The following is a 27,361-nucleotide window of genomic DNA, read 5'->3' as shown; positions in this document are numbered from 1 at the left end:
AATTGTGATGAGTAAAGATGACAGACAAGTAAATAATTTCAGTATAATTTTATGAACCCTAGGACAGATTAGACTATAGGCTTTTATGGTAGTACATCAAAGTGTACTTTTCGTGAAGAAAGGAAATAATGATTGAAGCCATCTGGAGTAAGTCAACCTCTAAACTGACCCTTAAAGTTGAATGGGAATTGGTCAAGTGAAAGTGGAAGGAGTTAACTCCCCACAGATGGACCAATATATGCAATATCACAAAGACACAGTTCAGAAAGGTAAAGATGTGTGCATGTCTAGGCATGATGATCAGGAAGGAAGAGGGCAATAGAAAAGTCTGAAAAAGTAGACATGTTAAGATCTTAGGGGTCATGGGGTGCCTGGGTGGCTCAGTCGTTAAGTGTCTGCCTTCGGCTCAGGTCATGATCTCAGGGTCCTGGGATCGAGCCCCATATCGGGCTCCCTGCTCTGTGGGAAGCCTGCTTCTCCCTCTCCCACTCCCGCTGCTTGTGTTCCCTCTCTCGCTGTGTCTCTGTCAAATAAATAAAGTCTTTAAAAAAAAAAAAAAAAGATCTTAGGGGTCATGCTGATAACCACAGCTCAGAAATTGCCATTGTGTTATTCTCTAAAACGCCAACCTCTCCTGGCTATATGCCAGTTGTGTCAGGTAACCAGATCTTGTAGCCATGTGGAATAAACTGGACATAATTTCATACTAGAGTGCCAGCCTGTGAACAGCTGCCCTTAAAAATATATGAAAATATGGGGCCAAGAACCATATCCACTGCCAAGGTCCAGAGGACACAACAGCAAACTGGCAGTTCTACTAAACCACCCAGAGCATTATCCCATGATCTGAGGAGTACCACTCTCTTGTCTGTATTTTATGACTCCAAGAGCTTCTGATATATTCAGGAGGTAGATTCCCAAATGCAGATGTTTAACATGTCTATCACTTTATTTATAGCTATTTATCATCTATCTAAAAAATAATGACCTGAGTGTAAACAAGGGATATTTCCAATGTATTTAACTCTGGCCATAGTAAGTATGAAACCCTCCATTATTTTTCAAGTGTTAAAATAGGAAGATTTAATATTTGAATATTTAAATATTTAAATGAATTTAAATAAATTGAATATTAATGTCAATGTTTAAATATTTAAATAAAGTGAAGATACTATATGAATATTTGAGTAGTATCATTTATAAATGACTTGGAAATTTTGAATTTTGTTCTGTTATTCTATTTTGTGTAAGCTGGGGGAGGGGAAAGAGCCGAATGATCATTTACATGAAATGGCTAAGTAGTAAAATAATCACCTGTTGCCGCACCAAGTGATGCTCCAAAGTGGATATACCAGAAGCTTCAAAAACATGAACATTAAACAACAGATCAGTCCTTCAAAACCTGGTTGGGCATTGTAATCATCTATGGACAGTATGAAAAGTACAGGTTCCTAAGTCAGCCCTCCAAGATAATGACTGATAAATCTGGGTAGAGACCCAATAATTTATATTTTCAATGAGAGCTTCAGATGATACTGATACTGGTTTCACACAGATTGTCATTTGAGAACCACAGGTACGGGGCCTCCCCTTTCAGCTCAGATCTGAGCCAGGAAATAAGTTTTATGCTTCAATATTGCATTGATATTTAATATATATGTTGAAACTTCTATTTAGATCAAATTATAAACAAGGGCCCAGTGTGCTCAGAATTGAGAGATAAGTGGAGATAGGTAGCGGCTCTGCAAAATGAACTATCATCGTAGAATAACTTAACAGTTATAGGCAGTTTGAAGACATTAGTGAGGAATGTTATAAAATGACATTTGTAAAGCTAAAACAGAATGTTAATATGGACTCTTCCTGTTACTGTTTAGGCTGAGCCCCAAAGTCAAAGGATATACAAAATATCACAAACATCCCCTTATCCAAAAGAAAGGTAAGTGACCCTCTACACTTTTTACAAATCAACTCTGCTCACATTAGTGATCACCTCTGTCCAGAGTATAAAATGATGGGATTGAACTTTGCAAGGGAAGATTTCCTCAGAAAGTACTGTCAGCGTGATATATTTTTTCCTCAAGACCAAGAGAAAGGAGGAAAGGTTCTTTTCCTCTCGCCTCAAGCCAAGAGAAAAGGGGTTATGAAATCATTCAAATAGTTAGATATTTGTGTCAGGAGATTTGACAGTATGAAATATCCATGTGAAAAAGGTTATCAAAAAAAAATCATTATCTAAAATGGGGCAAAAGTAAGGCAAACATTTGGGAGGCAAGTCCTTTTGATATTAAAATGGTGACCAAAAAATATACAATAATAGTCTTAGGTAATGCACTTAATTGATTTTATTTTTTACTATTGATTTATAGTTTCAGACTAAGTAAAATTTCATCTTGTAGCTTTTTATACTGTAGTGATACAAAGAAATTCTCTCTGGTGGAACAGGTTGCTCTAAAGATTTATGGCCTGTTGAACACTAACCAGTTTTATATTTAACCCAACAATGTTATATTAATATTTCTTTGTTAAATTGACTATAAATAATTTGGCTTCTCAGATACCTATTGAACCAATCATAATAACTTAATTTTCCCCTCATTAATTAATGGGCTAAATAAGATCTTATATATTTGCTGACTTTATGTTTGCATTGAAGTTATGGTTTTACCTTTTTGAAATTTGCAGTTTTTCAAGGCTATGGCTAGAACTGCCTATTTGGTGGCAGAATTAAATGGGGTAACTGAATCACAATAATCTATCCTCCCCACTCAGGGTGTGGGAAGGGAGATAACCTCATCTTGGATTTGTCTCTCACAACTACTGCCTGGAAAGTCAATATGATTTTGTCACAGAGTTGTGCATAGTGTTTTGTCAAAGCCTTCATTAATAATGGGTTAAATAAAACATATGATGTATGTTCATTCTATATTAACTTGAGAATAAAATTTTACTTTTGATAATTATGCTTTCATAGTTTTGAGTGGGTGAGGAAGTGTATCATGTAAGCTCTTTAAGTTTAAACAAGTCTTTGTAGACTCCCAGAGAGTACTGCAAGTAAAACCCAGAACTTTACCCTCATCGTCTCTTTCCCTGCCTCATTTACTCCAGGTTTTTATTGACTTTGACTTCGTTTCTGTTTTTCTAGTTTGAACAGTAAACTATTCCCCATTGGTGCCAGTGGTCTCTATAGGTAAAAAATGACAGAGGATTAGGTAAGGATTGAAGAATAAATTTTAAGACTAGCAATTTTTTTCTCTAGGTGAAGCTGTTGAAACAACTTGATCCCTGGTAGTAAGAGAAATAACTGTCTTGTTTATCACTGTATCCCAAATGTCTGTCAAAGAGTCTTGCAAAGAATAGGCATTTAATAAATACTTGGTTAGTAAGTAATATTGTTGCTTCCATGAGTGAGTCTGTTTAGTTTCTTCCTTGTTGCATTTATTAGTTAGTGATGTTTCTGACCATTAACTGCACCCTTCCCTGCCTTTGTCTTTCACCTGAGTTCTAGCAACCTATATTTTTAACTAGGAGGATAAACTCTCAAAATTCCATTTTATGTGACCATACTGAGCTCTTATATGCCACTATATCCTATTGCATGGAAGGCACTCATCTCAAAATGGCAAAATAGCTTTTGGTAAATATTATATTCCAGTAAAATCAAGAAAAATTACTTATAGATAGTAATCCACCCAGAATATATTTTGTTTTTCTGAGAGGTTCTTATCTAAACCTGGATACAGTTATGTTTAATCTCCAGATTAGAAATATAGATAGACCAATTTGTTTCAACATTGCTGGAATATACTGAGCTATTAGAAAACTGGCAAGATCTCTAATATATTAATGTTTCCATCATACAGTAATGATTTTGTGCAAATTAATATGGGGTCAGAAAAGAATTGAATAGCAAAAATAACAAAATACAGTCTTAGGCATGGTAACTATTATATAATCTCTGGCTCTCTGTTCTATATCCTTAAGTCCTGGTAGTATCCTTTGAAACTTTTTTTTTTTTTTTAATGATAAATCTAAAGTCTTCCCTAAATGCTTATTCCTTGAAATCCAGACACTCTAATATTAAGTTTTCTCAAAAACTGACAAACCATTCAAAGAGGTGTTTTCCATGATTGTATATGTCTATATTTCTGTTAAGATGTATCCCAGGATTCAAATGGGAAAGAATATCTTAAAGCACCTCCTCTCACCCAAGCATATCTTTCACTTAATATTTACTTAAGCCACTTTCTTGGTAAGGCAAGGTGGTGTTAATTAGAATAATGTGCCCCAAAAAGATTAAATGAACACCTATTTACAGCAAAAAACCACTACTGCTTACTATATAGATAGAATTCACAATGTCATAAATTCTCTAATGAGGTAGAAGCAAAGTTATCTACACTTAAGAACATTCTAGCACTTTAAAATCTGCGTATCAAAAGTGAACTTTCTACTTTTTGCCTCAAGGCTATTCTACTTTTTTTTGGATTGTGTTCCAAAAAAATGGCTTCAAAACTCATTCAAATCCTGGGAGAGATTAATGAGTTTTTCTTTTACATTTTGTTCTGAAAATCTGCCTGCAAGTTATAATCAGAATGCTCTTTTTTAAAAACCAAATTCTATTGTTATCAATTTAGAATACAGTTTTGCAGTGGGTTCTTTAGGATAGTTATCTGAATAGGTCAAGGTGGCATTGGAAATAGGAATCTAAAACACTGACAAATAGGTTGAAAGAAACAGATGAAGGAGTTAAGACAAATAATATGCACCCAAAAAATCAAGAAAACTAGTAAATGGCAATTTAAGCAACAAAACAGTACTATCAAAAATTTTGGCAAAGTCTTCTGAGCAAAATGTCTTGAAATTTATTTCAGTCAGAACACACATCCATTTTGGGATCAGAGCCATTGATAAGTTTGGTGAAAGCAATGGTGACATGGGTATGCACCTTTTATTGATAATAATTCCTGAATATCACTAATCAAGTTTATATAAACCAATCAAAGTGAATTTTGATTTTGGCTTATATTGATGTAGCATAAAGAATAATACATACATCAATGCGATAGACTACATTAAAAAAATGAAGGATAAAAAGCATATAATCATCTCAATAGATGCAGAAAAAGCCAGTGATAAAATTTAACACCCATTTACGATAAAAACTCAATGAAGTGTATACAAAGGGAACCTTGACATATTATATAGTTCATATATGACAGGCCCACAGCTAAAATCATACTAAATAATGAAAACCTGAAAACTTCTTCTCTAAGATAAGAAACAAGACAAGGATGTCCACTCTCACCACTTTTACTCAACATAGTATTGGAAATCTTAGCCAGAGCAATTAAGCAAGATAAAGAAATAAAAAGTATTCAAGTAGAAAAGGAAAAGTAAAATTATCACTATATGCAGATACATGGTATTATATATAGTAAACACTAAAGATTCCACCAAAAAATTGTTAGAACTAATAAATTCAGTGAAGTTGTAGGATACAAAATCAATATAGAAAAATCTGTTGCATTTCGATACACTAACAATCAGAGAGAACTATAAGAAAGAGAAATTAAGGAAACAGTCTAATTTATAATTGCATCAAAAAGAATCAAATACTTAGAAATAAATTTAGCCAAGGAGATGAAAAACCTGTAAATTGAAAACTGTAAGACACTGATGAAAGAAGTTGAAAGAGACAAATAAAAAGATATCCTGTAGTTATGGATTGGAAAAATTATTATCACCCACATATTATATCCCATTAATATTACCATATTACCCAAAGCAATCTACAGATTCAGTTTAATCTCTATCAAAATTCCACTGGCATTTTTCACAAAAATAGAATAAACAGTCCTAAGACTTGTATGAAACCACAAAAGACCCTGAACAGTCAAAGCAATCTTGACCCCCCAAAAATAAAAAAAAAAGATAAAAACTGGAAACATCATACCTCCTTGAGTTCAAACTACATTACAAAGCTATAGTAGTCAAAGCAGTATGGTACTGGCATTAAAAACTGACACATAGTTCAGTGGAACAGAATAGACAGCCCAGAAATAAACCCATGCATCCATAGTCAACTAACTACAAAGGAGCCAAGAATATACAATGGGGAGAAGACAGTCTCTACAGTAAGTGGTGCTGGGAAAACTGGACCACTATCTTCCACCATACACAAAAACTAACTCAAAGTGCTTTAAAGACTTGAACATAAAATCTGAAACCATAAAACTTCAAAAAGAAAACATACATGGTAAGGACCTTAATATCAGTCTTGGTGATGATTTTTTGGGTGTGAAATCAAAAGGAAAGGCAACAAAATAAAAAATAAACAAGTGGGGTTACGTCAAACTAAAATCTTTCTGCATAGCCAAGGAAACCATTAACAAAATGAAAAAGCAACCTATGAAGTGGGAGAAAATATTTGCAAATTGCATCTAATAAGGTGTTAATATCCAAATTATATAAATAAATTATACATCAATAGGGAAAAAATAACCTGATTAAAAAATGGGCAGAGTTAGGGCGCCTGGGGGGCTCAGTCACTTAAGTGTCTGACTCTTGATTTTGGGTCAGGTCACGATCTCATGGTCTTGAAATTAAGCCATGATCAAGCCCTGCACCAGGCTCTGTGCTGGGTATGGAGCCTGCTTGAGATTCTCTCTCCTTTCCCTTTCCTCCTGCCCCCCACCAAGCTTGCACTCTCTTTCTCTCTTAAAAAAGAAAGGGAAAGAAAAGAAAAGAAAAGAAAAGAAAAGAAAAGAAAAGAAAAGAAAAGAAAAAACAATTTTCCAAAGAGGACATACAAATAGGCAACAGGTATATGAAAAGATGTTCAACATCACTAATTATCAGGAAAAGGCAAATCAAAACCACAATGAGATCTCACCTCACACCTGTTAGGATGGCTATTATCAAAAAGACAAAAAAATAACAAATGTTGAAGAGGATGTGGAGAAAAGGGAACCCTTGTGCACTGTTGAGGGAATGTAAATTGGCATAGCCACTATGGAACAGGTATGGAATTTCCTTTAAAAATTAAAATAGAACTACCATATGATCCAGCAATTCCACTTCTGTGTATTTATCTGAAGGAAATGAAAATATTAACTCAAAAAGATATATGGACTGCCATATTTATTGCAGCATTATTTACAAAAGCCAAGACATGGAAACAACCTAAGCGTCCATCAATGTATGAATGGATAAAAAAATGTGATATATATTTATAATGGACCTTACATACATATTTATATATATGCACAGATATAATTGAATATTATCCAGCCATAAAAAAAGAAAATCCCGCTATTTCTGATAATATAGATGGGCCTTGGTGGCTTTATGCTAAGTGAAATAAGACAGAGAAAAACAAATACTGTAAGATCTCACTTATATGTGGAATCGAAAACAAAACAAAGCAAAACAAACACCTTATAGATATAGAGAACAGACTGGTGGTTGCCAGAGGAAGGGGGATAAGGGGTGGGCAGCATGGATAAAAGGAGTCAAAAGGTACAAACTTCCAGTTATAAAATAAATGTTGTGGATATAACGTACAACATGTTGTCTGTAGTTACTGTATTGTATATTTGAAAGTTGCTATAAAAGTAAATTTTGAAAGTTCTCATCACAGGAAAAATTTATAACAGTGTTGTGATGGGTGTTAACTAGACTTACTGTGATTATATCACATATTTACAAGTGTCAAATTATTATGTATACCTAAACTAATATTATATGTTAATTATTTCACAGTAAAAAAAAAGCAATACATATACTGATTTGGACTCACCCATTTTATACCATCTTTATTCTATAATTTTAAAGTAACTTAATGAAAAACTATTTTATATTTTTTAAGAGATTAAGTGTATATAGAGATCTAAGTGGAATTACTTTATAATCCCTTTAAAATCAAACCATCCTCATTCATTTGGTAAAAAATATTAATTGTACAATTTTATATATATTTAATGGTAAACCAGATGCCCTTACCCTATATAAAGGCTTATATTCCATATTCCATGGAATAATGAATTTAACTTAAATTCAACCAAAACAAAGTGACAGTCTCTACTACCTCATAATCAGTAACCCTGAAGGAAACATTGAGTGACAATATTTAAAATTATTTTTGTTTTGGGGCGCCTGGGTGGCTCAGTCATTAAGCGTCTGCCTTCGGCTCAGGTCATGATCCCAGGGTCCTGGGATCGAGCCCCGCATCGGGCTCCCTGCTCCGCGGGAAGCCTGCTTCTCCCTCTCCCGCTCCCCCTGCTTGTATTCCCTCTCTCGCTGTGTCTCTCTCTGTCAAATAAATAAATAATATCTTTAAAAAAATTATTTTTGTTTTTAAATGGAAAGCCCTTTCCAAATTGGGTCAGCATCCCAAAACAAATTTAGAACGTATTATTTGAGAAGATTTTAAAGCCTCTTTAAGTTGTCACTGTAGGAAATAAGGATGCATAAGTTTTCAAGGTTCTAAAAGGTGAATTGGCATTTATTCTGAGGAGTCCCTATGTTAAATTGTTTTATCATAAGTTTACATGTTATATATATTAGTAGACTTATTTCTTAGGTTTTCCTCATTCTATAGGTTTAATTAAGAACATCGACGTGGATGGAACTGGAGGGTATTATGCTGAGTGAAATAAGTCAATCAGAGAAAGACAATTATCATATGGTTTCACTCATATGTGGAATATAAGAAACAGGGCAGAAGACAGAAGGGGAAGGGAGGGAAAACAGAATGGGAAGAAATCAGAGAAGGAGACAAACCATGAGAGACTCTTAACCGTAGGAAACAAACTGAGGGTTGCTGGAGGGGAGAGGGGGGTGAGGGGATGAGGTAACTGGGTGATGGACATTAAGGAGGGCACATGATGTGAGGAACACTGGGTGTTATACACAACTGATGAGTTACTGAACACTACATATGAAACTAATGATGTACTATATGTTGGCTAATTGAATTTAAATAAAAAAAGAACATTAGATAATTATGTTGTCACCTAAAATAAATACTTAAATTTCAAAAAGGTTAGCAACATGTTTTACCCTCTGTCCTCTTTTTAATAAGGGTCCTTATTTCTAAGCATCCATGTTTTCATTTTCAGCATTTTAATTTACAAAAGCCACTAAGGGAGGTTTGTGTACAGAGATTGTGTCCTTTTATAATGTTGACATTATATTTTAAATTTTTAATGGAGGTTTGCAGTAACTCAGTTTGAAAATTGGAAGAAATCAACACTCCACAAACAATCTTTCATTAACTCCTAAGGATGTCTATAGTTGCCAATATACAGTTAAATTTTCCTATTTACCTACTCAAACAGTTCCAGAAAAGGTCAGATTGAATTTATAACAGTGGTTGGGCTGCTGTAGATATCTATCACTAGAGGGATAAAATAGTCTTTGCAATGATTTTACAGCAAGCCAAGAAGAACAGTCAGAAATATTAATTATGACAGAAAGAGTGAGTGCTGTTAGATAATAGGTCTTAAAATGTCTTGGGGTCCTAGTTTTACTTAAGGAAATAAAAGGAAGAAAAGCAGGTGCACAAGGATGTTTTTCCTTAATGGAAAATTGTATTTTTTTTCTTTTCTTTCATAAATGTACCCATATCATAGTTGGTCAGACTAATCAATATTTAGACTAAACTTTTGCCTTGCAAATTCAATATTCTATTACTTTTAAACATTTGAATGTCTTAGAAAATTACATACACTAAGCTAGAGTGAGTACAATAGAAAAGCAGTCACCGTTTTGTCTGTTTTATTCCCCAACATGGACACCAGTCATACTTCTCCAATTAGCACAGGGTCTAACGTTGAGCAAGTGAAATATTTCTTATGCCAGAAGGTTTATATATCAAATGAAGCTTTTGGACTAGGTGATATCTGTGATACTGTAAACTTTAAACCTGAATACACAGTTTCCCATTTACTTTCTATAGTGCTAAAAGTTAAAAGTCTCATAACTTTTCTATTTCTCTGATCAAAACTAATTGAAAACATAAAAACTTTCGAGTTGAAAAAAAATCCTTTATTGCAGCAATGTAGTTCACTATTTGCAGTTTCTTTGATCTGTTTTAGAAAGAACATTTTATATATAATGTGACGCTTGCCTAGGTAATATCAAAACTAAATGTACTGTTTTCTTATACTCTAACAAATGAAGGAGATAAAGGACCATAAACTCTGAGAGACTCCATTACACCACAATACACTATACCCTTATCGGACTTAAATAAAGACTATTTCCTAAACAAGCAGCACTGGGACTTATTTTAATAAACAAGTACAGGCTTATTAGGAAGTTTTGCTTTTAACCCTTAATTAGCTTAACTGAAAATAACCCCCACCCCCAGGCCCTGCCCTTTCTTGTGTTTAAAAATTCCTAATTATACTACTTGGGAAACTATTCAATCCCTTCTGTCATGGGGTTCCTTCTCTTGCAAATTAATACACTCAGCTTTGTGTGTATGTTTTGTTGTTGTTCTTGGTTTCCTTTTGTTCTTACCTTCAGTGTAAATTCTTTCCTTACACTTTAACAGTATGAGGGTTCCACTGAGATTTCTTTAGGAGCCTCACTCACAAGCACTGTGCTACTTGTCAACAGAAAGTTAAACCTTAGCTTTCATGGGGGCTTTTTAGCTCAGGTTAGTTTTCTGGTGGTCCCAAGCCATGAGTGAGTCAGAAAATTACCATCTCCTGTGAGAATTTCTTTTAATTCTCTAAAGGAGTTTTCATTTTTTTCCATAAAATTTGTTTTTTTAAAAAAAGATTTTACTTATTTATCTGAAATAAAGAGAGAGAGATGGAAAGTGTGTATGTGGGTGAGTGGGGGGGTTTGCTGAGGGAGAGGGAGAAGCAGACTCCATGCTGAGCAGGGAGCTTGACGTGGGGCTCCATCCCAGGACCCTGAGATCATAACCTAAGCTGAAGGCAGACACTTAACTGACGGAGCCACCCAGGTGCCCCTAAAATTTCAGTTTTGATTTGTTGTCTACCTGTGATTTTGGGGGAGAAGAGAGGCTATTGCAGCCTTTTTCAGGATTTGTGTTTTTCATCTGTAAAAGACAACCTTTCTGTGTTTATTCTATGTGAAGCATGGTACTGCCAAGCTTTAAACAGTAATGCCCTCCTCCCTCACTGGAAACCATTTTAATTGGAATTATGGTTAGCCTTTTCAGTTGCTTATAAAATTGCCATTATGTGTATATTCTAGGAATATCTAGCCAATGCAGTAAGCTATAACACAAAATGGGAGTAAATTAATACATCAGATTATAAAGTTTTGCAAAATCTTCGGAAGCTCTAATGTCAATTGGTTTACAGAGACTCTGAATACTTATGTATTTCTAGAACAATGTTTGGCTTTCTAAGGAAAATTTTGCTGTTTAGACAGCAATTTTAAAAAAGGGGTTTATCCTGTTTAGTTGGTTATAAAATTAAAAGGAATGAAGGTTTTTTTATTATGTTCAGTTCATGTTTTTAAAGTGTTAATACGATTTTACAAATACAAAAAGGGAAAATTTTTATATGATGTTTCAAATAAAGTGAATCACTTAAATTTGATAATATAATTTTGCCCTGGTTTTACCAGATTATAAAAATGTAAGTGTGATCTATTTTGTATAATATTTACTTTACTATCCTACAGAAAGCATAATTAATGAAAATTTCCTATTCTCTAAAATAAGTTTACTGGCCTTAGGCTACTTTACTTTCATAGATGTTTAAGATTAACCTAAAATTATATTAACAATGAAAAATGTAAGTTAGGCATCCAATAAATTGAATTATAATATCCAATATCTTCATAAAACAGATTATTTCTGGTAGCTTCGGACATGGTAAAACTTACATGAAACTAGAGTTTCCCTAATAATATTACTTAGACCAAATCACATATTCTGTAGGATATTTTTTCTTTTTTTTTTTTTTCTCCTAGCTACGTAAGTGCAAAACCTCATATTAAAGGTTTATTTACCTCAATTCCTTTTACAAATGCAACATGTCTGGCTTTCAGCAAAAAAACTGCAGGCATGTAGGATGGTTTTTAAATCAGCACTAAATCAATTGTTCTTTAGGGATGCCTTAAATCTAATTTCTGAGATACCTATTTGGCTTTGAAAACTTGTGAGATCTTATTGATTGAGTAGTTTTAATTAAAAAAAAAACAATAAAACAAAATTCTTAAGATGGAGAGAAAAAGCATTTCGACTTATGCAATAGTTGTTCATTATATTTTTTCTTACATCTCAACTACTTTGTTCTTTTTTATTTTTAAAATTATCTTATTTTTTATTGTAGTAAGAACACTTACCATGAGATCTACCTTTTCAATAATTTGTTGAGTGTACAATATAGTACTGTTAACAATAGACACAATGTTGTATAGCCTATCTCTAGAACTTACTCCTCTTATATAAGTAAAACTTTAGACCCAACAAACAGCAACTCCCCAACTCCTCTCCCCAGACCCTGAAAACCACCATGCTACTATCTATGACTCTGACTCCTTTAGGTACCTCATATAAGTGGAATCTTGCAGTATTTACCCTCTGTGACTGGCTAATTTCCCGGAGCATAATGTCCTCCAGGTTAATACATGTTGTTGCATATGGCAGGAGTTTCTTCATTTTTAAGACTGAACAATATTCTCATTGTATGTATATATCAAAGATTCTTTAGCTATACAGCTGCTGAAGAACCTTTAGGTTGTTGCTATTTCTTGGATACTATGGATAATGCTGCAATGAACTGGAGAGTGCATAAATCTCTTTGATATCCTGATTTCAATTCTTTTGCGTATATATCCAAAACTGAGATTACTTGTTCATATGGTAGTTCTGTTTTTAATCTTTTGAGGCAACCCCATACTATTTTCCATAGTGGCTACACCATTTTACATTCCCACCAACAGAGCACAAGTGTTCTCTTTTCTTCACATCTTCACCACTTGTTATCTCTTGTCTTTTTGGTAATAACCATCATAACAGGTGCGAGGTGATCTCATTATGGTTTTGATTTGTGATTCCCTCATAATTAATAGCATTATCTCATGGTTTTTTTAATCTATAGTTCTCTAATTGCATATGATGATGAGTATCTTTTCTTTTTTAATATTTATTTATTTATTTATTTATTTATTTATTTATTTATTTATTTTATGTTCAAGGGCACGTATGGTGATGAGCACTGGGTGTTGTATGCAACTAATGAATTGTTGAACATTACATCAAAAACTAATGATGTATTATATGTTGGCTAGATGAGTATCTTTTCATAAGCTTATTTCTCATCTATAGATCTTCTTTAGTGACATGTCTGTTCAGGTCTTTTGTTTACTTATTAATTGGTTTATTCATTTTTTTTACTGTTCATTTTAAAGCATTCTTTGTGATTTTGGATAATCGTCCTTTGTCAGATATATCTTTTGCAAATATTTTCTCCCAACCCGTGGCTTGTCTTCTCATTCTCTTGACTTGTATCCATTTCTAACCTTCATTGAAGCTGGGCATCCTGGAGGCACGTGTGAATCAGGGTTATATCAAAGACTTGACTAAGTGCTCATTCTAGAATATTAATGTTAGTGTCAGATATGGTTCAGAATTAATCCCATATCTTCTACTTACTAAATGTATAACCTTCAGATTTTACTATTTAACCTACAGATTTACTATTTAACCTTTTAACATTATCTCGTCAAATGGTTTTTAATGAGAATGAAATAGCATATGTGTTATTAAAGCTCTGTCACAACATAAAGAATCTATGCAGATGCACTAAACTAATGGTATGGTATTAAAAGAACACATGAGGAATTCATTAAACAGTGCAATCTTAGCAGGTGCTCAGTCAGATCTCATAGAGACTGTAATACTGTTCAGGAACTATATAATCATTCAGGCCACAGTACAGCCATGTGGCCATGGTTCCTTTATTGCTTTCGTAGCAACAGCTGTACATTATTTGCTATTCTAGTGCTTCTCCTTCATCCTCTATTTGTATTGTTCAGCTTTGGATCTTGCCACTGCCTATACTCTATTTCTGCATGTTTTATGCAAAACTCTTCAAGACAGGACTGATGATTGGTTTGAAGAACTCATATACCAGCATTATTATTAAGCTCCGGACTCACCTATGGTTGGATGGCTTTGGGCCAGATATACTTTCCATGCCCACTCATCTGTTGTAAGAAAGACTGAGCCTTGTGCTCATCTTTTCAAGGAAAAAAATACTCTGAACTTTTTAAAAACTATTGAATTATATACACACACACACACACACACACACGGATTTCAAATATATATACTTCAAATATATAAATTTTATATACAAATATACTATTATTTTATGCCATAATACCTCTTAATATGTCAACCATACTGACTTTACATCTGAAATCAACAAACATGTCTCTTCCACAGGGGCTTTGTCTTTTTTTTTTTTTTTCTCTGGGAACATTCTTTCTAGATATTTTTATAGTTGATCTCATCTAGTAATTCCAGACTCAGCTTAAATATAGTTCCTAAAGCATTAGACTTTCCCTGGCCAACCATCTAAGGTCACTTCCTACTCAATTACCAGGTTACCATGTTATCATGTGAAATAACCTATCTAAAAGTGCTTTACTTTTCTCTTTGTTATTGTACTGGAATATAAGCCTCATTAAGGCCTGAACTATTTCTGTTTCATCACCCTGAATCACTATAGCACCACACATTGGCTAGGGCAGAGTAGATGCCTATTAGATGATTGGTTTATTAGCAGACATTTGGGACAATATTCCCCTCTATCAGATAAAATATATCAAACACCTTGGCATTACACAAGTATAGAAAGTGGCCCTGACAAATCCTTTCCAAAATTTAATATATGAAAATGTCATTTATTTTTTTAGTTTCCTAAGACAGGACTTCTATATATTCTGTCAACGTGAGGAGGCTTTGTTGGCTGTTTGGTTTTCCAAACCTCTTGAATGCTTTCAAAACCCTGAAACTCTGCTAGTGTTGGAGTGGGAGTACCTCACAAACCATTGCACCCTCTAGCCCCCAAAAGCCTAGATTCTATGCTCCAGGGAACATCAAAAAACAAGAGTGTGCTTTCATTTTCCAAAATCTAAAGAGATGTTTCCTTTTAAAGTTCCCATAGCTTGCCGCATTGTAACAGGTTACTGGATAAGGAAACCTCAAATTCTATAAAATAAACAAAGACATAGATTTATAGATATTAGTATTTTATTTTTTGTAGAAAAAGACAGTGACACAGAGTTATTTTTTCAGTATTTTTCATGACACCATACCTACAATTCCTTATTATGCATATATAGTAAAGACTGAAAAAATAAAAAATAGAATGAGGGAAAGTACAGAAAGAAAGAAATGTAGTAAGTTAAACTTTTGTATATTTTTCTCAGAGAGTTTTAACATCATTTTAAGTATTAAATTGCAAAGACATAAAATGTTATTTTATTCTTTCTAGTTTTCTCTGCTAACAGCGGAACTAAAACCTGAGATCACTTTACCTCATTCTGTAAATTCCGAAGTAGACTCTAATTTATAAGAATATTTTGCACAGGAAGATTCCTGAGAATATTTTTTCACACAGCCATGATAAAGTCTTCCTGGCATAGTGTTGCAGGGGATTTCTGTATTAACAGGTTTTGTGGTCAGAGATCTTGTTTTTAATGCAGGCATCAAAGAAAAGAATATGAACAAAGCAAAAAATTTGTACAAAATTGTAGCAAAAATGTTCCCTCAAAATCTGAAGAAAGTAGAAGTGAATGCAAACAAAAAATGTGTAAACAGATTTGTAATAAATGTAATTTTTATTTGATATAAAGCCATAATTTAAAAAGATAAAAAATAAGAGCCTGTAGAGTGGAATATTTCTTGAAATAATGTTGACATGAATTTCAGGTGCTGGTAAAAATAAAGAATTTTTAATATTATGCTTCTGGAATTAAATTTAAAATTTACTTTTTGCTATACTTAAATCAATTTTTATTATTTCTCTAATGTTATCATTTTGGAATTATGAAAAGGGAATGTAATGGGAATAAATGGGATTAGTTTATATATGTATATAATTCTGTATTTTACTGGTTTATAGATAACTTGAAGTAAATTGGAAAAATATTTTAGGACAGTATCAATTGAGAATACAAATAACAAAATCCATTCTGGGTAGATTAGTAAAATATGTTAGGTTGTCACAGATTCTTGGGGGAGGTCCAGAAAGTAGGAACTATGCCCAAACACACCATTTAGCACCAATGACACTGCTTCTGGGTACCAGCATTTCTGTTACTACAATCCATGAAGAATCAAGTCTTCATTACCACACTGACTGACTCCAAACCCAAATCTTGGTCAGTTGTATCTGACTGATGAAATCTAGGCCATAAACCTGCACCTTACATATAGAGAAGTCTACAATTATAGGTTATCTGCCTTTTGTAATGGAAAATCAAGACATAAAATAAGGAGAGTTATAAAATGTTCACAATGTTGTGAAGCCACAAATAACAGATATATACTATCAAATTATGCTAGAGTTCATGTAACAAAACGGCTTCTTACAATGGATAATTTTGAATTAGATAATGATGGCTTGACTTCAAGGACAGATTTCTGAGACTGAGTTCAGTTTTCTAGCCAAATGTGACATGTAGAGTTGTCCTCATTATCAGGATTAGAACTAGGTTATAATTTTTTCTTCTTAAGTCCTGATGGACCAATTCCCTGTAGTAATTCTAATTTCCCCCGAAGAACCTTAAAACTTAAACTTTTCACTTAATACCCACTAGGATGGTTAGAATAAATGATCATATAATACATATTGGCAAGGATGTGGAGAAATGGACATCTCACATATTGCAGCTAGGAAAGTAAAATCATGTAGCCACTCTGAATGATGGTCTGGCAATTTCTCCAATAGTTAAATAAAGAGTTACCATATGACCCAAATAATTCTAAGTTATATACTCAAGAAAAATGAAATATATGTCTACACAAAACTTGCACAGGAATATTTATAGCAGCACCATTCAAAATAGGCAGAAAGTGGAAATGTCCAAAAACTGATAAATGGATAAACAAAATATGGTATATCCAAACAATGGAATATTATTTGGTCATAAAAATGCTACATGCTACAACATGGATGATCCTTGGAAATTATCATGCTAAGTAAAAATAAAAACAAAACCCAAAAAACAATTACAAAGGAGCACCTATTTATAATTTCATATATATGTAATGTCCAAAGTTAGGCAAATCTATAAAGGATATAACATATGACATGGCAACTATAGTTGATAACACTGTATTGTATAATTGAGATTTGCTAAGAGAGTAGAACTTAAATATTCTCACCAAAAAAAGGAGAATACATGTATGAGTGTGTATGTGTGTGTGTGCATATACTTACACACACATAGTAGAGAAATATTTGTGTTCATGGATTGGAAGAATTATTACTGTTAAAATGTCAGGCTAAGGAAACAGAAACAAAAATAAACTACTGGGATTACACCATAATAAAAAGCTTTTGCACAGTGGAAAACCACTGGTTGATAAGCCATCAATCAAATGAAAAGGCAACCTACTGAATGGGAAAATATATTTGTAAATTATATATCCAGTAAGGGGTTAATATTTAAAATATATAAAGAACTTAGATAACTCAATACCAAAAACAAACAACAAATGGGCAGAGGACACGAACAGACATATTTCCAAAGAAGACATACAGATGATCAGTTGACACATAAAAAGATCCTCAACATCATTCATCTATCAGGGAAATGCAAATCAAAACCAAAAGGAGACATCACCTTACACCTGTCAGAATGGCTAGTATCAAAAGGACACAAAATAACAAGTGTTAGCAAGGATATGGAGCAAAAGGAACCCCTGTGCACTGTTGGAGGAGATGTACACTGGTGCAGCCACTCTGGAAAGCAATATGGAGTTTTCTCAAAAAATTAAAAAGAGAAATACCACGTGATCCAGTAATTCCACTACTGGGTATTTACTCAAAGGAAACAAAACCACTAATTTGAAAAGATGTATGCACCCTTATGTTTATTGCAACAATAGCCAAGCTATGGAAGCAACCCAGGTGTCCATTGACAGATGAATAAAGATGATGTGGGGTGTGTGTGTGTGTGTGTGTGTGTGTGTGTGTGTGTATACATTTATACATATATATAAGGAATATAACTCAGCCATGAAAATGAATGAATCTTGTTCTTTGGACAATATAGATAGACCTAGAACGTATTATGCTAAGTGAAATAAGACAGAAACAAATACAATATGATTGCACTTATACATGGGATCCAAAACACAAATGAATAAACAAAAAGCATAAAAAGGCCCTTATGTATAGAGAACAAATTGATGGTTGCCAAGGAAGGTAGTAAGGGTGGGGAGATGGGTAAGATGGGTAAAAAGGAGAAGGAGATACAGGCTTACAGTTAAGGAATGAATGTCATGGGAATAAAAGTTATGGCATAGGGAATGTAATCAACAATACTGTAATAGCATTGTATGGTGACAAATGGTAGCTACATTGGTGATGAGCATAGCATTATGTATAAACTTGTTAAATCACTATGTTGTACACCTGAAACTAATGTAACATTTTCTGTCTACCTATATATAATACATATACATATGTATATGTACATACATACATATAAATATATATATATATTTAAATGAACATTAAAGATAAACTGAGAAGCTCTGTGGTAGCAAAATAATAGGATTCCAAAGATGCCCATGTCCTAATTCCAAGAAAATACAGTATGTTAGTTTACCTGGCAAGGGAGAATTAGGGTTGCAGATGGAAATGAGGTTGCTTATCAGTTTATTTTGAGATAAAGAGATTATTTTAGGTTATCCAGGTTGGTTCAATACAGTTGAAACACTGCTTATAAATGGAGGACAGAGGCAGACATGAAAGAATCCAAGATGGCAGCGTGAGAGGGACCCAGCCTGGAATTAACTGGATTAGAAGACAGAAGGGTCACAAGGAATGGGGGCAGCCTGTAGAAGCTGGAAAAGTCCAGAAAATGGATTCTCCCCTGGACCCTCCACAATGAAATGCAACCCAGCTGACATCCTGATTTTAACTCAGTGAGGCCAATATTGGTTCTCTCTCCTCCAGAACTGTGAGCTAATAAATTTGTGTTATTTTAAGCCACACAGCAAATACGATGGTTGCTTCCACATAAATAACAAATGTCATATGACAGTGGAGCAATGTTTACAAATTTTTTGGAACAATTTTAACCCAAATATTATAATCCAATTGTTGTGAATTTATTGAAACAACAGAGATGAAATATGCTGAAACTATTCAAAAAAAGGTATACATGAGAAAGTCTCGAAGAAAGCCCTTGAGTGGATTTCAGCCAACAACAAAATAAACCCAAGTAAGATAATTACAAGTGAAAAGCTGTGATAAACTAAACGGACAACTGATAATGAGCAATTAGAACAATCTCCACAGAACTTGAGTCTAAACAGCGAAGTATTATAGAAAGAAACTACATCTTAAATACCGTAACTCTTAAAAAATAAAATGAATATAACTGTCCAACAGGAGGCAGGAAGGGAGAGGAAAGAGAAATTAATAGCAGGAAGTAAAAGTGTACTTATCTGTCATTTTCCACAATCATTTTATGTTTATTTTTAGCTCTGTTTTCTGACTCAAGATATGGTTTATTTGGTGAATATTCCATGTGCACCAAAAAGGAAATATTTTCCACTATTGGGTGAGGTACTCTCTAAATGTCAGTTATATCCAGCTGGTTTATGGTGCTGTCAGGTCTTCTAGATTGATTATTTCTCTAGTAGTTCTGTTAGTTACTGCAAGAAGAGTGTTGGAGGTCTCAGTGAAAACAATGCATTTGTCTCCTCTTTCTACTAAGTCCATGTGTGCCTCATGTATTTTAAAGTGCTTTTAGATTATTTTATTATGATTTTAGATTATTTTAGTTATTATGTCTTTTTAGTGAATTGACTTCTTTTTTATCATATAATATCCCTTATTCTTGATAATTTTCTTTGATCTATGGTCTGTCATTTGATGCAATTTTATTTCTGCCTGAAGAACTTCGTATAGCAATTAAAAAAACAAAACAGGTTTTCTTGCAAAGGATTCTCCTAGTTTCCTTTAATCTGGGAATGTGTTCACCTTCATTCTTAAAAAATATTTTCATTGGATATAGATTTCTGGGCTGACAGTTTATTTCAGCTCTTTAAACATGTTGTGCTACTTCCTTTTGGCCTCTGTAGTCTTGGAAGAGAAATATACTGTCATTTGCATTGTTGTTAGCTTGTAAATTTTCCTCTAGCTGCTTTCAGTATTTTTTCTTTGTCTCTAATTTTAGAAGTTTCTGATATTCTCAGTGTCCATTTCTTTGCATATTATTGAAGGAGGTCATCGAAGACATGACTGCCACTTGACCTGGGAGCTGGACCTGGACAATCAAGAGGATCTTCACCCCCACCCCTGTCTTTGGAATGTATGTTCTGCCCGCTGTTTCCATGGTAGGAGCTGGTTTCAAGTATGCAAACTTGAGAGAGTAATGTGCTACTGAGACCATCTAGACTGTGTATGTGACCTGAACCCTGTTAAAGTCTCCATATGAACTCTTAAGATCCTGATGGGTTGTGGCTTCCCAAAACAAGCCTTGTATGTTATTTTCCTTCCGTATTAAACCTATCACCTATCAATCTGGAGTGATCTTCCTCTTTGTTCTGTTTTTGCCCTCGGTGTATGGGAGCTGATTTCGTATTTCACCTGGGAAACTCCTAAGGTTGCCTGTCAACGTGTATATACAGTTTGGGGTTCATTGAACTTTTTGAATCTATATATTTATATATTTGACCAAATTTGGGGATTTTGCAGGCTTTTTTTAACTTTTTGACTTTTTTTAACTTTTTGACTTTTTTTAACTTTTATTTTTCTATTGAAATTTTTCTCAACTTCTATGAGGGGTGGTCCCTCAAAGGAACCTGATACACTGTTCATATTTTTCAATCTTTTCTTTTTTGGTCAGACTGGATACTTTAGATTTATCCTTAAGTTCCCTGACTCTTACTTTTGTCATCTCCAACCTGCTCTTGAATCCAAAACAGTGAAGGAGTTTTGTTTTTTTATTACTTTTTGTTCTAAAATTTCCATTTGATCTTTAAATAATTTTTCCGTTCTTTATATCATTTATTACCTTGCTGAGAATTTCTGTCTTTCCATTCATTTTACAGGTGTTTGTCCTTATTTATTGGAACATTTTTACAAAGTGTTGCTTTAAAGTTTTTCTCAAATGTAACACCTGTTGTCTCAAATTTGATTCTGTTGGTGATCTTTTTCCATGTGAGTTGTTATTTTTCTGAGTACTTTATGCCAACCAATTTTGGATTGTCTGATTTTCATTTGAATAGTATGAGACTATGTTTTGTTTAAATCCTATAGAGTATGTTGGTATTTTTGTTATTTTGATAGAAAATCAACCTAGTTGGTTAATTAAGACTAAGTTCAGTGGGTCATGGCTTCAGTAGAAGTGTTTGGTTTTTTTTTTTTTTTTTTTCAAATCTTTGCAGGGCTATTCAGAGCTATCTTGTCTGTGCCCTACCCACTGTCTAATCTGGGATCTTGGCAGTGGTCTAGCTCATGACTCAGTTTCCAATGTCTGTGCATGTTGTTTAGATCAGATTCACATATGCATATCTTAGAGGTGAGCTCAGGAGTTCATATACAACTCTAGGGTGTTGCTTTCTAAGTCTGTCTCCCTCCATAATCCCTTTTGTACTTTGTGGTACCCTGGCGCTTTTTTTTTTTTGTCCTTTGGCCAGAAGTCTGCCCCTTTATTTTCTAGATCTTCTATGAACTCATATCTGTGCTTGTGACTCAAGAGACAAGACGCCGGGGCGGCAGGCGGGGGGGGGATCCTGATAACTATAGAGATTTGTCTTATCCTATTGGGACCATGGTCCTCTGATTAGAGTAAATTTCCCTACCTTAGATTGTCAGATAATCCAGCAGCCCATTTCACTCCTGCTCCTAGTGCTACACCATACTCTTGTTTGGGTGCCAACATATAGGAGAACAGAGAAAAGGTAAACCATTGAGGATTCCTCCTACTTGCTGTGAATGTTAAGAGACCCTTTTCCCTCAAGCCAAAACTAGAGGGCTTATCCTTGACCATTCCTGGTCAGGGTCCTTGCCCACTTCTAGGTTTCAAGCTGCACTAAGTGAAAATCAGGGTATACCAGTAGGGGGAAAATGACAAACTTAACACTCTTTGGGTGATATTTTGAATTTTGATCTTACTCCTCAATGTACCTGCTACTGTTTACTTTTCAGAGCCTTCAAATAGCTGTTCCATGAATTCTGCCCAGGTATTATATAGCTGTATTCAGTAAGAGAGATGGTGGAGTGTGATTACTCCAGAACTCTTCACCTCATCCATAATTTTTTTATTTTACCAAAAAGGATAATCATTAGTCCTAGATGGAAGAGGTCACTGAACTTGGATTTTCAGAATAACACATTTGTAGAACTCTCTAAAACTTGATCTATTGAATCTTAACTCATTTTTTTCAGTCCATTTTTTTCACTGTAAGCATATGAAAAATTAGTCGTAGTTCAAGCTTTGTCAACTAACCAGTCTCTGTATACTCTGGAACTTCCTTTCTTCAGTAAAATGAATGAGCCAGGGCAAAATATTCTAATATATTACTTTCAATCAAAATCATTTCATTTAAAATTTAATTTAAATAAACCTAAAATCCCCATATTTTAGTCTTTGTTATCTCTCTATGACATATTAAGCTTGGATTCTTTCTTTTTTTTGCTTGATAAAAAATATGTTCAGTTCCAGGGCACCTGAGGGGCTCAGTCGGTTGAGTGTCTGACTTGGTCTCCACTCAGGTCATGAACTCATGGGTCTTGGGATTGAGCCCTGTGTCATACTCCATGCTCAGTGGGAAGTCTGCTTGAAGATTCTCTCCCTCTGCCTCTCCCCCAACTCTCACATGCTCACATGTGCTCTCTCTCTAAAATAAATAAATCTTGGAACGCCTGGGTGGCTCAGTTGGTTGGGTGGCTCAGTTGGTTGAGCGGCTGCCTTCGGCTCAGGTCATGATCCCAGGGTCCTGGGATCGAGTCCTGCATCAGGCTCCTTGCTCAGCTGGGAGCCTGCTTCTCCCTCTGCTTGTAGTCTTTCTGACAAATAAATAAAATCTTTAAAAAAAATAAGATAAATAAAATAAGATAAATAAATCTTAAAAAATACATCCAACTTCGTATTAAAATTGCCTTATTAACTTATATGCTGAAGTCAAATGCCTCTGGTTTATGAGAGCATTTGTGCATATCTTTTCCTAATTCCACATTCACTGATCTCATGTTAGTAGCTTGGATTCAGCTGTAGTAAGAGTATTTGAACAATGAAAATTATCAAATGCTACTGGAAACTTCCCCCAATCCCATAGTTATTAAACATTTACCAAAACAACACTGCTTATGCTCAAGAACAGGAATTTTTACTTCATAGGAAAGTGATTTTATAGAATATTTCAAAGATGGCAAAGGTTAACAAAAGGTAGATTAGGGCATAGTTCTATCATATATTAAATATATTAGTTCTTCTGGCAATACAATATAATCTACTGTTATAGAATCTGTCTGTAATTTCTGAAACACTGCCTAGCATTTTCAGAAACGCTGTCAAATTTTGATTGGAAATAAATTAAAATTATACAAATAAGTTGTAGCTTACATAGCCAAAACCATGGCTGTTTTCTTCAAAGACTCTATTGATCACTCTAGGAGTAAGGTTTGCAAATATTGCTTATAGAGCCTGTAGATATAATTTATATGCTATATCCAACTATAAATCTAAATTGGGAGAAATTATTGCAGCATCTGCAGGAAATTTCTTTCCAATAACATTTAAGTAGAAGAGCTTATGAACATGGTTTACATGAATCACCTTGAGGGAAAGGTGATTGTATTTTTTCAAGGTTTTAAGGGTTCTTTTTAAGGGGTTCCTCATGTAGGTAGTTACCAAAACATGTCTGCCCCTTAATGTAGTTAGAAATTAATTGGAAGAAAGCAAGAGGGTGGTGCATAATAGTTCTATATTGAGAAGCAGGGAATGATGGATGGCTCTCATCCAAGATATATTTGCTCTGGTGATTTTATCATTGTACCACAATTCAAGTTATGGTCTTCATGTGGAAGAGTCAGAAACCCAATTTCATCAAAACAAGTATGGGTCTTCTACCTGAGGAATAGTTATATCAACAAACCTGAAGACTGGCATATGAGAACAGAATACTAACCATATTTTATCATAGCACATGAACCCAGCTACACAAATAGGCAGGCCTACATAGAATGCCAAGTCATAATCAGAAAATTATTAATTTTAATCAAATGAATTTACAAATGGCATCAGTTCTAAAAGAATCTATTCATTTCTACAACAGGATTTATTTAGTCATTGAAGCTATAATTATTGATATCAGTGGGTGAGCTAACCAGTGCTGGCTCCACTGAGCTTGTTTGGGAATTCACCATCCCAAATCTATTGGCTAGGACTGCTATTGGGACTCATCCGATCTGACAACTTTATCTGATATTCATACTGAAGCATTCGCTCCTTTATATTACTGTTTTTAGAAATGTCACATTTTATTTTTATCAAGATTAAAATGAAAGTATTTCTACATACACACACATCTAAATTCTCAGGGAGAAATAACAAGCCTATTTATATGAGGGTTTTTCTAATTTTTTTTTAAAATTAATGATGTCAAAAGCTTGTAAGCAGAACATGCTGGGTCTATGACTAGTATACAGAAAATGCTGTAATAGACTTATTTATATTTCTTTCTCTCACCCGTACCTCCAAAAACATTTGATGCAGTTAATAGGTAGAGATATAGCAAAATATAAAATTCAACAAGATAAAACAATCATCTTTGGTAGTGTGACAGTTGTGGTTGTGTGGATGCATTCTGTTTCTGAACATAAAAATGTAATGAAATTAAAATTTTAATTTTTTCCCTTTATAAGTTTTTATTTAAATGAGATTAAAATTTTAAAAATACATTAAAGCTCAAAAGACAATACTCAAGTGCCAGAAATTAATCCTACAAATAAACACTACTCACTAACTGAGGAAAACAGAAAGAAAGCCTGGTGTCTGGCAGGTGTTAAAGCAGTAAGAAAATGTTATTTGGTAGCAAAGGACTAGCTTTTCATAGTAAAGATAACATGATTAATCACTTAATATAGATTGCTGACCATAGGGTGTAAGGACCTCTTATAAAAACCCAGATCATATTCCTTTTCACATTATAGGTAGTTAATTTGAACAGAAATTGTTTCAATTTTTATAAAACTTTATTGAAAAACATAAGAAAAAGCTTATAAATATTTGTGAAAAACATTTTTCTACACTGTAGTCTCAGTAATATACCCTCTGATTTCCAAATATATATCAGGCAAGAATTCAATTGCTTTGCTTTAAGGAATTATGGACATCCCCAAGTGAAGATGAAGAAATTCTCATTGCTCTACCTCTAACCTCATCTAAGACAACTTCATTTCTCAGGTTCTTCACTTGAAATATTCTATTTTCATAAATGACACATTGGACCAAATGGACTTCACAGATATATTCAGAACATTCCATCCCAAAGCAACAGAATACACATTCTTCTCTACTTCCCATGGAACATTCTCCAGAATAGATCACATCCTAGGTCACAAATCAGGTCTCAATCGGTACCAAAAGATTGGGATCATTCCCTGTGTATTTTCAGACCACAATGCTTTGAAACTAGAACTCAATCACAAGAGGAAAGTCAGAAAGAATTCAAATACATAGAGGCTAAAGAGCATCCTACTAAAGAATAAATGGGTCAACCAGGAAATTAAAGAAGAATTAAAAAAATTCATGGAAACAAATGAAAATGAAAACGTAACTGTTCAAAATCTTTGGGATGCAGCAAAGGCAGTCCTAAGAGGAAAGAATATACCAATACAAGCCTTTCTCAAGAAACAAGAAAGGTCTCAAATACACAACCTAACCCTACACCTAAAGGAGCTGGAGAAAGAACAGCAAATAAAGCCTAAACCCAGCAGGAGAAGAGAAATAATAAAGATCAGAGCAGAAATCAATGAAATAGAAACCAAAAGAACAGTAGAACATATCAACGAAACTAGGAGCTGGTTCTTTGAAAGAATTAACAAGATTGATAAACCCCTGGCCAGACTTATCAAAAAGAAAAGAGAAAGGACCCAAATAAATAAAATCATGAATGAAAGAGGAGAGATCACAACCAACACCAAAGAAATACAAACAATCATAAGAACATATTATGAGCAACCATATTTCAGCAAATTAGATAATCTGAAAGAAATGGATGCATTCCTAGAGATGTATCAACTACCAAAACTGAACCAGGAAGAAATTGAAAACCTGAACAGACCTATAACAGGGAAATTGAAGCAGTCATCAAAAATCTCCCAAAACACAAAAGCCCAGGGCCAGATGGCTTCCTAGGGGAATTTTACCAAACATTTAAAGAAGAATTAATACCCATTCTTCTGAAACTGTTCCCCCCCCCCAAAAAAAGGAAGAAAAACTTCCAAACTCGTTTTATGAGGCCACCATTACCTTGATCCCCAAACCAGAAAAAGGCCCCATCAAAAAGGAGAATTACAGACCAATATCCCTGATGAACATGGATGCAAAAATTCTCACCAAAATACTAGCCAGTAGGATACAACTGTATATTAAAAGGATTATTCACCATGATCAAGTGGGATTTATCCCTGGGCTACAAGGTTGGTTCAACATCCGCAGATCAATCAATGTGATACAATACATTAATAAAAGAAAGAACAAGAACCATATGATCCTCTCAATAGATGCAGAAAAAGCACCTGACAAAGTACAGCATCCTTTCTTGATCAAAACTCTCCAGAGTATAGGGATAGAAGGTACATCCCTCAATATCATAAAGCCATCTATGAAAAACCCACAATGAATACCATTCTCAATGGGCAAAAACTGAGAGCTTTCCCCCTAAGGTCAGGAATACGGCAGGTATGTCCATTATCACCACTGCTAATCAATGTAATATTAGAAGTCCTAGCCACAGCAATCAGACAACAAAAAGAAATAAAAGGCATCCAAATGGGCAAAGAAGAAATCAAATTCTCACTCTTTGCAGATGATATGATACTTTATGTGGAAAACCCCAAAGACTCCACCCCAAAACTGCTAGAACTCATACAGGAATTCAGTAAAG

At 34.1% G+C, this 27,361-nt stretch overlaps 1 long non-coding RNA gene across 2 annotated transcripts in view; it reads left to right on the top strand.

Moving 5' to 3' along the window:
• The window catches only part of LOC118546009 (uncharacterized), a 114,017-nt gene extending 93,250 nt beyond the window's left edge, over positions 1-20,767 (top strand). For both annotated transcript variants that reach the window (XR_013445326.1, XR_013445325.1), the window contains 3 exons: positions 1,878-1,939; positions 3,146-3,212; positions 20,422-20,767. This is a non-coding gene — a long non-coding RNA (uncharacterized LOC118546009). The remainder of the gene's footprint in view (positions 1-1,877; positions 1,940-3,145; positions 3,213-20,421) is intronic.
• The last annotated feature ends 6,594 nt before the right edge of the window (positions 20,768-27,361 follow it).

This window comes from Halichoerus grypus, chromosome 2 (genome assembly GCF_964656455.1).
Source record: "Halichoerus grypus chromosome 2, mHalGry1.hap1.1, whole genome shotgun sequence".
Lineage (NCBI taxonomy): Eukaryota > Metazoa > Chordata > Mammalia > Carnivora > Phocidae > Halichoerus > Halichoerus grypus.
This window is presented reverse-complemented; position numbering and strand designations above follow the sequence as displayed.